At 38.6% G+C, this 12,378-nt stretch overlaps 1 long non-coding RNA gene across 1 annotated transcript; it reads right to left on the bottom strand.

Annotated features, from left to right (window-relative positions):
* Positions 1-977: 977 nt before the first annotated feature.
* Positions 978-4,226, bottom strand: LOC100939812 (uncharacterized). Its single transcript, XR_008526836.1, has 3 exons — positions 3,795-4,226; positions 3,536-3,633; positions 978-1,611 (listed from the first exon to the last, which is right to left on the bottom strand). It is a non-coding gene; the product is annotated as an uncharacterized LOC100939812 (long non-coding RNA).
* Between the last annotated feature and the right edge of the window lie 8,152 nt (positions 4,227-12,378).

Below are 12,378 nucleotides of genomic sequence, written 5' to 3' on the forward strand. Positions count from 1 at the left end.
CCCTCATGCAGTCAAAGCAAAACAAAACAGAAAATTTGCTAACCTTTAAACCCAGGACAGGATCTTTTACAAGGGCAGCCCTTGCAGCCTCCTGGGAGAAAGTTCATTCTCTGGGTTTCAGCTATAGCAGCCTCTCTCCCTTGCTTCTTAGTTCTAAGTTCCTGGATCAGTGTGGCATGCTGGACCCATTGTCCTCACAGTGTGGAATCAGAAGCAAGCTGTAAAAGTGTGTTCCTTCTGGTTGCTGTGGAGCCTTTCCATCTTCATCACCTTCTGAGCTGGCCTGAAGCTTTACCATGGCTCCTTGGTGAGGGGTTGCCTATTAATCACCCCATCTTTGCTCTTACTCACCGGCAGAACACTGATTATGTTCAGGCATAACAACCCCCACCCGCATTCGCTTCCATCTAAGGATAATAATGGCAATCTCTCCCTCCTGGCCAAGTGATCCACTTAAACAGGTGTTTGTGACTTGTTCCACAATTAAGTAAGTGGGTCAAGAGAGTGGCAGAAAGGCCTGCAGGTGTTTCCTTGCCCTTAAAATGAGACTTATGAAAAGAATACTTTTTGTATCTGCATATTTTTTGCATTTGCATTTTGCATGGCATGATAGCAGCGACCTTGCAACTACCTTTAAGCCAGCTGGAGGACAAAACTGATAGGCTGAGGATGGCAGGTAGAAAGTGGGAAAGAATTTGGGCCCTTGATTATGAATCAAGCTGCTGAATCAACTGACCCTGGGACTACCCTACTCAAGATGTCTCATTATATAATACACTGTATTTTCCTTTGCTTAAATCAGTTGAGTCGGTATCTTCCACTATGCATGACTGGAGGCCTCCTGATACACCTGCCACCAAAGAATCTCAGATGGTGGTGATGGGTAGGTTTCTGTTTGGCTATTCTGCAATTTCAGGAGAAGGAAAATGACAGGATAAGAAATTAATGCTGTTAATTGACAATTAACAATTGTTAACTAATTGTAATTAATTGTTAAATAAATTTTTATTTTGAGATAACTGTAGATTCACATGCAGTTGTAAGAAATAAGGCAGAGATATCCCGTGTACCCTTCAAGCATTTTCCCCCAATGGTAACATCTTGCAAAGCTGTAGTACAATATCGCCATGTCGATTTCTACCCCTCCACCTCACTTCAGAGCATATCCATGTACATACATTTTATATTTTAGGCTTCATAAGTTCCTAGTTTAAAAACAGTTTACTTGGATTGAGCTTTGTACTTTTCCAAGGCATTGTCTTTTCCACTATCTCTCTTAAGGCTTAAAACATCTCTAAGTGAACAAACAGATGAACAAATGAAACAAACATCTATACAATCAGAAGTTAAGGGAGGTTTGAAATAGGCACTGCCATAGAGTAACTGTTAGAGAGTTCCATGGTAAAAACTTTTCACTCTCCATCTAGGAATGGTGGCAGAGTCCTTGAAGTGTTTTTCCTCTCTCCAGCCAGTCCCCACCACTACTGATAATTAAATCCTTCTTGTCAAAGGACAGGATTGGTTCTGGAACAGGTGATTTCAACATCGTGGTGAGTAGTATTATGGAAGCTGGCAAGCACTGTATAAGATGGATCCTTTTGTGCTCATCACCTGTCACGCAAAACAGTTTGTTATTTTTGTGATGATTTTCATGAAATCTCATGGGCTCTGTTGGGGGAAAATTACAAAGCAAGAATTAACAAATAAAGATAAGAGATGGGCCAAAGTTATCTGTTGGACACACCATCGGTGGGCATTCCTTGTCCCCTTGCTGCTCTCCTTCTTATAGGGCAATAGTGAGAACAACCTAGTGGGTGGGAGGATAATAAGACTTCTTGAGTAATATCAGTGTAGGGTTAGACACCAGCTCTCCGAGTTGCCTGGGAAAGTCAGCACCTGAAGGCACTGGGGTCCGTGGAAGGGAGAAACTGGTCTCATGAGCAGTTTGGACGAACCCCTTCTGTGGGGATAAGGTTGGGGGCCTCAGGTGCCAATTGGCTTGTTATCCAGGCAATGCAGGTGAGCCACCTAGGTCAGTTGTTGCCAATCCTGATTGTGGCAGTGTACATTTTATTGATCTTCAGATCCCCAGCTCTTAGCACACAGCCTGGCATATGATAGGTACATGAGCAATGTCTGATAATGTAATGATTGAATGTGCTTTTGTGCCAATTAAAAACAAGTAATTTTGGTTTTGCTTATGGAAGGAGAGGAGGGCTAATAATAGACATTGTTGCCTACATTTCTTGAATCCCTGAAAGACGGTATACACATTCTGCCCCTACTTTGGTAAAATCTCTCTGAAGAGTCCACAACTCTATGAGGAGGCTTCCTGGTTCAAGCAATATTTTTATTGAATTTTTACTATTTCCTTGCACCACTGGCCAATAAAGCCAGTGTCTGGGATTTGTTCTACTGGCACTGAGACACTCAGTAAAGGAAGGCTCTGCTGGTGACAGCAACTCTGGAATTTTCCACAACAACTCTAACAATCTTTTTCAATCTTCAGTACTTTTACTGAATTAGATACACAGTACAATGGGACACTAGCAACTGTTTGTAAATTTTTCATAAAAACAATTTGGAAAATGACACCCCTTAAACAATTTAATTAAATTAATTTATTAATTAATTTATTTTTCAGAGGGAGTTTTGCTCCTGTTGCCCAGGCTGGAGTGCAATGGTGCGATATTGGCTCGCTGCAACCTCTACCTCCCGGGTTCAAGCGATTCTCCTGCCTCAGCCTCCCAAGTAGTTAGGATTACAGGCATGCACCATCATGCCTGGCTAATTTTTTTTTTTTTTTGTATTTAGTAGAGACGGGGTTTCACCATGTTGGCCAAGCTGGTCTTGAACTCCTGACCTCAGGTGATCCGCCCACCTCGGCCTCACAGAGTGCTGGGATTACAGGCATGAGCCACCACACCCAGCCAACAATTTTCTTTAGGGCAGTGTTTCTTATCTCATCACTGCTGAAAAGTCCTTTTAAGACTATTTCCTCCACAGAATCCTGTTCTGAAAGATTTTGTTTATAAATACATATTTTTGTTAAATAATAATCTTCCCAAGAGGAAATCAAGGAGTCAAGAAATTTTTTTAAACTAAAAGTATCCTTGAGGCTGTATTTTAAGTAAACAAACTAAGTTTCCTAAAAACTTAAAGTTTCAGGAAAGCTTCAGTTTCAGTAAAAACTGAAAATAACTAGAATTCTCATCCTCTTTCTACCATCGCTTCCATTCCCACCTTGCTCCCAGACACTGGTTATTACTTTCCTCAGCTGTTGGGATTCTGGGTATTCTAAGTTTGAAACTAGAGTTCCAGAAACACCAGGCAGATAGAATAAAACTAACAAAAGCCTGTGGATTCTCCTAGGTTTTTTGCTATCCATTTACCCACCTTACTGTTAATGGGTCTTTTACTGTGGCAGTTATCCCTGCCTCAAAATCTCCCAAACTGGGGACGATTAGCCCCAGCTTTTTGCTAAGATAACATCAAAAGAGGCAATAAGCAAGTTGGCATAGGCAACACCTCCCACCTTAAGGAACTGTCTCCTGAGATGTAGAATAAGTCACTTGTCCTAGTTAAATGAATCTCTTCACCATGGTTTTGCTTGATTCCCCCATTCTGAAGTTGCTGCTTTAAGATGGGGGGGAAAGTTCTCGAGCAAAAGCATAACAAAACAGCAAGTAACAGCAATTTTTTTTAACAGAAAAAGGATTATTTTTATTACTTTCATACATTGCCACAGCACTGTTTTGGAAAGATTAGAATCAATAGGAGTTTGGGAATCTGACCTTGGCTGGTGGAAGAATAGAAATAATCTGGTTCTTCTTAATTTCCCATTCAGGTTCTCAGTGTTCCAGGAAGCAGTTTGCTCAAGTTTCTTTTCTCCATTTAGCTCTCCTGAATGCCCGGCTTCAGTGCCTGGGCATTGCTGCCAAGGATCCCGCTGGTGCATTCAGCTGCCATTCAAGGAAACAGCCCTCCACACTGCCTCGCACTTGGAAGTTTGTCTTACAGCATAAAACAGGTGGAAGGACATTCTGCCTTTAGAGTTCTGCTGGCATGTCTTATCACTTCTGTTGTCCAGTGCCAAGAATGACAAAAATCTTTTGTGTATGTTTGGGGGTGGGAAAGACCAGATATAACTGGGAACAGCAGTTAACTTGTTGTTCAGACAAGATTCCCAGGGCAGCTGTTATAACTCAGGCAGCAATAACTCTAACACTTGGCTCTGCTGCTAGGATGGATTGATAGAAACTTTGGACAAATCATCAACAAAAATTATGTTCTCATGAGACTGTTGAATATACTATGGATCAACTTAAAGATAATCAAATATTCGCTAGACTCACAACAAGGAAATACAATAAACATATTAATCAACTGGGGTTGTGTTTACACTTTCATTTCTAAACATCTGCTTTCAGTGAAGTCATTAGTATCTGCTGGCAAAAATTTGAATTGACACAGTACTTGCAATCTGTAGCTACAATTGAGAAAGGATTACCTTTTTATGTGCTGACACTCACAATCTTCTTTAAACTAACAATTTAGTCAACTTCATGATGGAATTCTAAATTCTAATCTGTGAACTTGCCGACTATTTGTCCTTTGCCAAAGACTTTACCCCGTGCTTAATTTTTAGTCTTGACACGTATGTGTACACACACATAAACAATCTTTTTGTATTTTTTATACAAAGAAAAAGATTATGTTAGTATTCAAATGGTAGTTATTTACACTAAATTAAGTTTACACTTCAGTAGAAGATAAAAATGTGACTAATTGAAATAAATAATTCCTGGAAAGAGAATTCTCAACATAAAGTTATATGAATCTCAACACTGTCTGTTAAATCTCAAGATTTTCTAAATCTTATTAATGTGCATCAGTTTAAAAAAATAGTTCCAGCTGGGCACGGTGGCTCACGCCTGTAATTCCAACACTTTGGGAGGTCGAGGCGGGCTGATCACCTGAGGTCAGGAGATCAAGACAATCTGGCCAACATGGTAAAACCCCGTCTCTACTAAAAATACAAAAATTAGCAGGGCGTGGTGGCACGCACCTGTAATCCCAGCTACTCGGGAGGCTGAGGCAGAAGAATTGCTTGAACCCAGGAGGCGGAAGCTGAGGTGAGCCGAGATCGCACCACTGTACTCCAGCCTGGGTGTCAGATAGAGCAAGACTCCGTCTAAAGAAAAAAAAAAAAAAATAGTTCCATGGTTTTGCCTTCTTCCTTTCCATTTTGTTAAACATAGCCAGACCAAAATTACAATTGCCCCCATTGTAGAATGAGTTGAATGTGGGCATTGATACAGTTAATGATTCTGTATCACCAGCAAAGCATTGGATTAAAATTGACCTTGGCTTAAGTTGACTTACATTTTAATTTGGCCATTAAATTGATGCTGGAAAGTCGGGACACACCACACGGTTAACAGCCATCTGGCCTGCCTGTCTCTCCTTCTATCCTGACAACTACCTTGGCTTAACCTACTGTGTTTCATCTCTTCTCTCTCATCATTGCCTCCACCAGGATTCCTGAGTCAAAGCCCAATATGGCCCTCTGCTGTTGTACTGGCCAATCTGGTCTGTCCTGCTCTGCAGCTGCCAGTCTTCTCTATCACTCCTGGTACCCCAACAGGCCCAGCAGCCTCTGCCAGTTCTGCTGTTCACTTCCTAACCGATGCCTCAACAACTCCTGTGGTGTCTTCTTCTGCCATCACATTTCACTTCCATTGAGGCCCCAAATCTCTGACACACCTGCTTTCTGCTTCTCTTGGCAGCTCTCAGCTCACCTGCTGCCACTTCCATACACCCACATAAAGCCAAACCAGAAGGTAAACTCATGGCCCTACCACACTGACTTTGGTTAGTTCTCTAACCCCTTGGACATGGAACTGATACTTGATCTTGCTGGGACTCTCCCTTAGAGAATTTTCACCCTTGCTGCCTTGGGGTGGGGAGCACCCCCCTCATTCCTGCTCTGGGAATGGACAGTGATGGGGCTGCCTTCTGCCTCCTGTTGCCTTCTCTTACCACCTCTGAGTCAGGCCAGCCCAGCAGGTTCCCAGCCTGGCTCAGATTCACTAGAATGCTTTTGTTACCACCTGCTTATCTGTCCTCTACAATTGCAGCACTTTTTTTTTGACAGGTTGACAGTGTTTCCTTTGCTGGGCTTTAGGTGAAAAATGTCTACAGATCAGAGTAGATGTGATTAGTGTAAGAGGGGAAAATAAAACTTACTGTGGGGCAAGAGGTATGCGAAAGGTCAGATGAGAGAATCTAAATGGAGATATTAGTAGGAGTAAGTAGGAATGAATAGAAGTGAAATGAAAGACTTAGGGAGGATGGGAATATGTAAGAATGAGATTGTGAATATTAAGAGATTATCCTTGACCACGAAATCCAACCTACTTAGAACCTTGACATTTGACTGGTTACATGCCCTATGCACTTAACATATTTAACAACCCATTTTATTTAAGAGATAAATGTCCTAGAAAAATTAGTGAGAATAAAATTAAGGAAGGAAGTTTTCTAATTCCTTAAATATAATTAGTAAAGTCCATGGAGGTAAGGCTGATATGTATATCAGAAAAAAAACCCTATAGCTTTAACATGAGTTTTAAACATAATTTTATCATATCCCAAAGACATGATACAATTGGTGTCTGTGAGTGCAAACATCTTGAGAAACAGTGTGCTAAAATGTTACATGCTAGGATGGTTTTTCACAAAAGTAGATTGTTTCTTTTTGAAATAAGACAATATAGGACAACTCCCCCAGAAATGAATTAGGATTATTCCCTCCATGACAAAGAAGGGGAAAAGGGTTATTCAAAGACAAATCATTATAAATAATCCATTATTCATATAAATTTATATTTTTAGAAAGGGAATATTGGTTAAAAAAAAGATAATAAATGCCTGGGCAATCACCAAAATTTATTTTATCTCTAGCACACGTGTTGTCTATATCCCTGATCACACTTTTAAATTGGCTTCAACGTAAATGATGATTTAAAAAGAATTTTAGGCCGTTTCTTTTGAAATTGCGGACCAGGGTTGGTAACAGTGGGAGGATGAGGGAGGTGGGTTGGGTGTGGCATCCTTTGTGTTACTATAAAGCTCTCGATGTTATAAGGAACATTATATTTTTGATTACACTTAACTGCTTTCTTTCCAGACCACTAATTATTTGTATCTGTGATCAGGAATTCAAAAAAACCTCTAAAATTCGATTGTTATTGTTGTTTTCCTGATAAAAGATTGAGGAGGTTCCCATTCCAGCAGGAGTAGCTTAAAATAAATGAAATCTAAAAAAATAAGAAGATTGAGGAGGATTCTGCAGCTTGCAGCTTTAGTAAAGGGCCCTATCCTTATAACAGAAGGTCCCAGGAATAATTTTAAAAACTGCCAAATAATCTGCAGGTGATTCTAACACAGTATGCCTAGATCAGTAGTCCTTATCGTTCACCTACATAGAGAAGTCTCTATAATGTGCTCCTGAATCTCCATGGCACAAATCATGGAAGTGGATCCTATTTCACAGCAAAAGCAATATCATAATCAGGAGAGGGGCTTATCAGCAAGGACTCAGAAGTAAATAAAGTACAGATGTGAACAAAATGTGCAATGTAGGCAAAATTACATGGCCATATAATAAGCTAAATAGTTAAATATACTCTATGTCCTGAGAAATGGGTACTCATACACTATGTACTTTCTTCACCAACATATCATAATGAAAATTTATTTCATACAGAAAATGAAAGCATGTGAGCTAGAATAAATTTTTAGTCTTTATAGTTTTTATTTTATGATGTCACAGGTCATTGAAAATTAGCACCAAGGACATCTGGTCCAACTGATTTGTTTTATTTTAGTTTATTTATTTATTGAGATAGAGCCTCACTCTGTTGCCCAGGCTGGAGTGCGGTGGCATGATCCTGGCTCACTGCAACTTCCGCTTCCCATGTTCAAGCGATTCTCCTGCCTCAGCCTCCTGAGTAGCTGGGATTACAGGTGCGTGCCACCATGCCCGGCTAATTTTTGTATTTTTGGTTGAGATGGGGTTTCACCATTTTGGCCAGGCTGGTCTTGATATCCTGACCTCAGGTGATCCGCACCCCCCTCGGCCTCCCAAAGTGCTGGTATTACAGACTTTAGCCACTGAGCCTGGCCAGCTGATTAATGTTATAGATGAGAAAATTGAGAGCCCAAAGAAGTTAAATAAACTGTGACAGCAGAGTCAAGACTAGACTACAGGATCATTAAATCCTAGCACCAAACCTCTCTTTCTCTCACCCCTATCTCAGCCTAGCTGCTTAGTAATGCATTTACTGGTCTTCATAACATATAGAAGAACTTTTGGGTCATTACTTGAATAGCTTAGATTATTTTTATTTTGCTTTTTGTTTTTTGTATTTTAGGTTCAGGGATACATGTGCAAGTTTGTTATATAGGTAGACTGTGTGTCACAGGGGTTTTTTGTACAAATAATTTTGTCACTTGGGTAATAAACATAGTAACTGATTGGTATTCTTTTGTGATTCCCTCCCTCCTCCCCACTTCCCCCTCAAGTAGGCCCCAGTGTCTGTTGTTCCTCTTCTAGTATCCATGTGTTCTTGTTGTTTAGCTCCCACTTATAAGTGGGAACATTGTGTATTTGGCATTTTGTTCTGTGTTAGTTTACTTAAGATAATGGCCTCCAGCTCCATCCATGTCCCTGCAAAAGATATGATCTCATTCTTTTTTACGGCTGCCTAGGATTCCATAGTATATATGTACCATATTTTATTTATCCAGTCTACCATTGATGGGCATTTAGGTTGATTCCATGTCTTTGGTATTGTGAATAGTGCTGCGATGAACATAAACATACGTATGTCTTTATCTTTCAAAACTATATAATAAATTCTGAAAATATGCCTTTTTTCTTAATCTGTTTCTTCATGCTAAACAGATGAGATTAAAATCATAGCTGCATTTCAAGAAATTGTCTGCAATCCTTCATTTTCTCCAGTAGATGTAAATTTTTATGTGGCCAGACTGTGCAGTGAACAAGCAGAAGTAGGGAAAACTGAGCTTCAGGTCTAAATTAAAGCTAACAAAGACTGATGGTAAATGTAGCATTACTACATTAAAAAAAATAAATGTAGCATTTAATCTTAAAAATAAAATGTTAGGTAAAAATAGCAAATTGCAGAAGGCTATGTAGGGTTTTGTGTGGATCTGTCTTCACTTGGTAGAAGATAGCTGAGATCCACTCTCTCCCTGATCACCTATGAGATTCCTTAATCCTTTCCCCTTCTGCAGAGAACTCTGTGAATTAAGTACATGTTATGAAATTAATGTCAAATCTGGGATCCACAATCTTGTATTACTTCTTCCCCCTCATTTATTTGAATATTTAAAACAATGTATTCTTTAACTCATAACTATATCTTTTCCTGATAATGTGAACTTGATATTTAAATTCTACTTTCCGACTTGAGGTTCTGTCACCTACACCAAGTTCTGTGTTTGGTTACTCTATTTGTAGTTTGTAGAATCAAAAATATGTTGTCTATAATTTCACTGCTGTTTGAATTCGAAGTTTGTTCTTCTGATTCCACCATTCATTAGTTTCCTTAAGCAGATAAGTAAATCAGTTACATAGACAATTTATTATATCACAGTGAATACTAGCTGAAGTGTGCAATTGTATTTGTGTTTAGGGAGCATCTTAAACTTTGAACCATTTATGTTAAATTTCTAGAATTCCTTTCTTCTGATGGAATGATTTGGGGCTAAGGTAGTATTTTTTTTTTTAAAACAATGACTTTCATTCAAAACTTATCTACTCAACCAAGCAAATGAAAAGGGGCAGCAAAGAAAAGATAAAAATGGGAATGGTAGATGGCAGAAGAAACTGAGAACGTAGAAGAAAGCTGTAGGTTTGGAGTGGAAAAATTAATCTAAAAGAAGGCAAGATGAAGAAACAAATGTACCCTAAATGAACAAATTGCAAATTTAATGGCATCTAGAAATATAAACTGAGGTTAAGTTTCTAAATTGTAGTCAGTCCCAAGGTTTAGATCTGCAATCCCAGGAATAGTTAGTTTTTCTGTTTTGTTTTGTTTTGTTTTTGTTTTTGTTTTTTTTTGTGAGACAAGCTTTGTTGCTCAGGCTGGTGTGCAGTGGCATGATCACTGCAACCTCAACCTCCTGAGCTCAAGCAATTCTCCCACCTCAGCCTCTTGAAAAGGTGGGACTACAGGTGTGTGCCACCGCACCCAGCTAATTTTTGTGTTTTTAGTAGAGATGGGGTTTCACATGTTTGCCCAGGCCGGTCTGGAACACCTGAGCTCAAGTGATCTGCATACCTCGGCCTCCCAAAATGTTGGGATTACAGGCGTGAGCCACCCTGCCTGGTGGGGAGTTAACTTTAAAGATCACCTACCCAGAGGCCAGTTCTATTACTCTGTGGCTGATTCTTGTCTTTTTCTTCTATTCACTAGCCCTTTTGGGGCACAGTGACATTTCTCAGAGGTAGAAAGCTACCAGCAATGTAGTTTTCTACTTCTCCAAAAGGAAAACATACCATATTCCTGTCTAGTGGTAAATTTTCTTGCTTTTAGTAGAGTTATTTCATTATAGAACTCTGAAAATGGTAGCTATGAAAATAGCCAAGATGTCACAAATGAAGAATTTTTGTTTCCGATTTAAAAATTGGAATAGGAAATGATAGGATGTTAAGAAAAATAATAAATGTTTCCCTTCCTCTCCTTGGCAAATCAAATGCCCAGTTATCAAAGAATGCAAGAAAATATTGCCTACATGAGCAGAACTGTTTCTAAATAAAATGTCTGGCATGTAAATGCTGCATCAGTTCCTAATTAAGAATTCTGTAAATAAAGCTTTGCTCTTCATCTCCTGTTTTCGTTGGAAACTTCCATCAGAGATAGTGACTGGTGTGAAGCAGTGGAGACACCCAGTGGCTACTGTGGTTAACCGCCGCAATGATACATTTCATGCTGCGTTTCCTCCGTTTCTTGTTTTAGATGTGTCTATTTCCTTTTGAAAATATGACACTAAGTACCTCTAAATAGAAATTTAATAATGTAATAGTAATTGTGAAATTAATGACTTGAATATTACTCACAAATTAGGCCTTAATCTAAAGGATAGAAGGATTTGTGAATAAGCAACATTTAAAAATACAATAAAAGAAAAATATTCAATCTTGCCTAATTCATTTTTAAAAATCAGAGTTTTTCAAAACATAAAGGTAGATCCCTTTTATTGAAGTACAAATTTTGATTTAGGAAAGGATTTTCTATAGAAATTAACACTTGAAATTTAAACTTGAAAATGTCTCTCTGACTTCACCCAAACTGTCAATAAATAAAATACATTATTTCAAAATGTAAGGGCTATGAAGAGAATCTGGTTGTTCTTGTAAAATGTATATTTTATTATTATTTTTTAAAAGGTTCAAACTGAGAAATAATGCCAAGACTTGCTACTGAATGAAGGAATAAATGCACTTAAAATTTCTTTTAAATAGCTTTTTTTTTTAATCAAAATAGTAAAACGAGTTCACTTAGAAAAAGTAGAAAATATAAACAAAAAGAAATAAAATGCCCACTACAATTTCACTCCATACTTTGGTTTATATAGTTCTAGAAATTCTTCTTAATGCATGGAATATATATATATATATATATATATATATATATATATATATATATAAAATTTTTTTTGAGATGGAGTTTCGCTCTTGTTGCCCAGGCTGGAGTGCAATGGTGCAACCATGGCTCACCACAACCTCTGCCTCCTGGCTTCAAGTAATTCTCCTGCCTCAGCCTCCCAAGTAGCTGGGATTACAGGCATGCGCCACCATGCCCAGCTAATTTTGTATTTTTAGTAGAGACAGGGTTTCTCCATGTTGGTCAGGCTGGTCTCAAACTCCTGACCTCAGGTGATCCACCCACCTCAGCCTCCCAAAGTGGTGGGATTACAGGCGTAAGCCACTGTGCCCGGCCGATTATATAATTTTTTAAGTAAAAGATCTTACCGAACATAGTTTGTGCAATTTGTTTTCCCCTTTGTGTTATGAACAGCCTGCATCTCAGTATATATTTATCTGTATGTCATTTAAAAAAGATGCATAGTATTCCATCATCTGGATATGCTATGCTTTATTTAACCAAACCCTTGCTGTTGTATTTGCTATTATAATCAGTTCTTTGAAATAGTCACTTACACTCTTTTTAAATGTAGGAAGAATTATTTAAAGTGAATAACCACATGAGCATGTTTAAATAATTCTTGAATGGTGAAATACAACATAACGTACAGAAAAGTACATAGAACTTACATATATAC

Source organism: Pongo abelii, chromosome 6 (assembly GCF_028885655.2).
Source record: "Pongo abelii isolate AG06213 chromosome 6, NHGRI_mPonAbe1-v2.0_pri, whole genome shotgun sequence".
NCBI classification, from domain to species: domain Eukaryota; kingdom Metazoa; phylum Chordata; class Mammalia; order Primates; family Hominidae; genus Pongo; species Pongo abelii.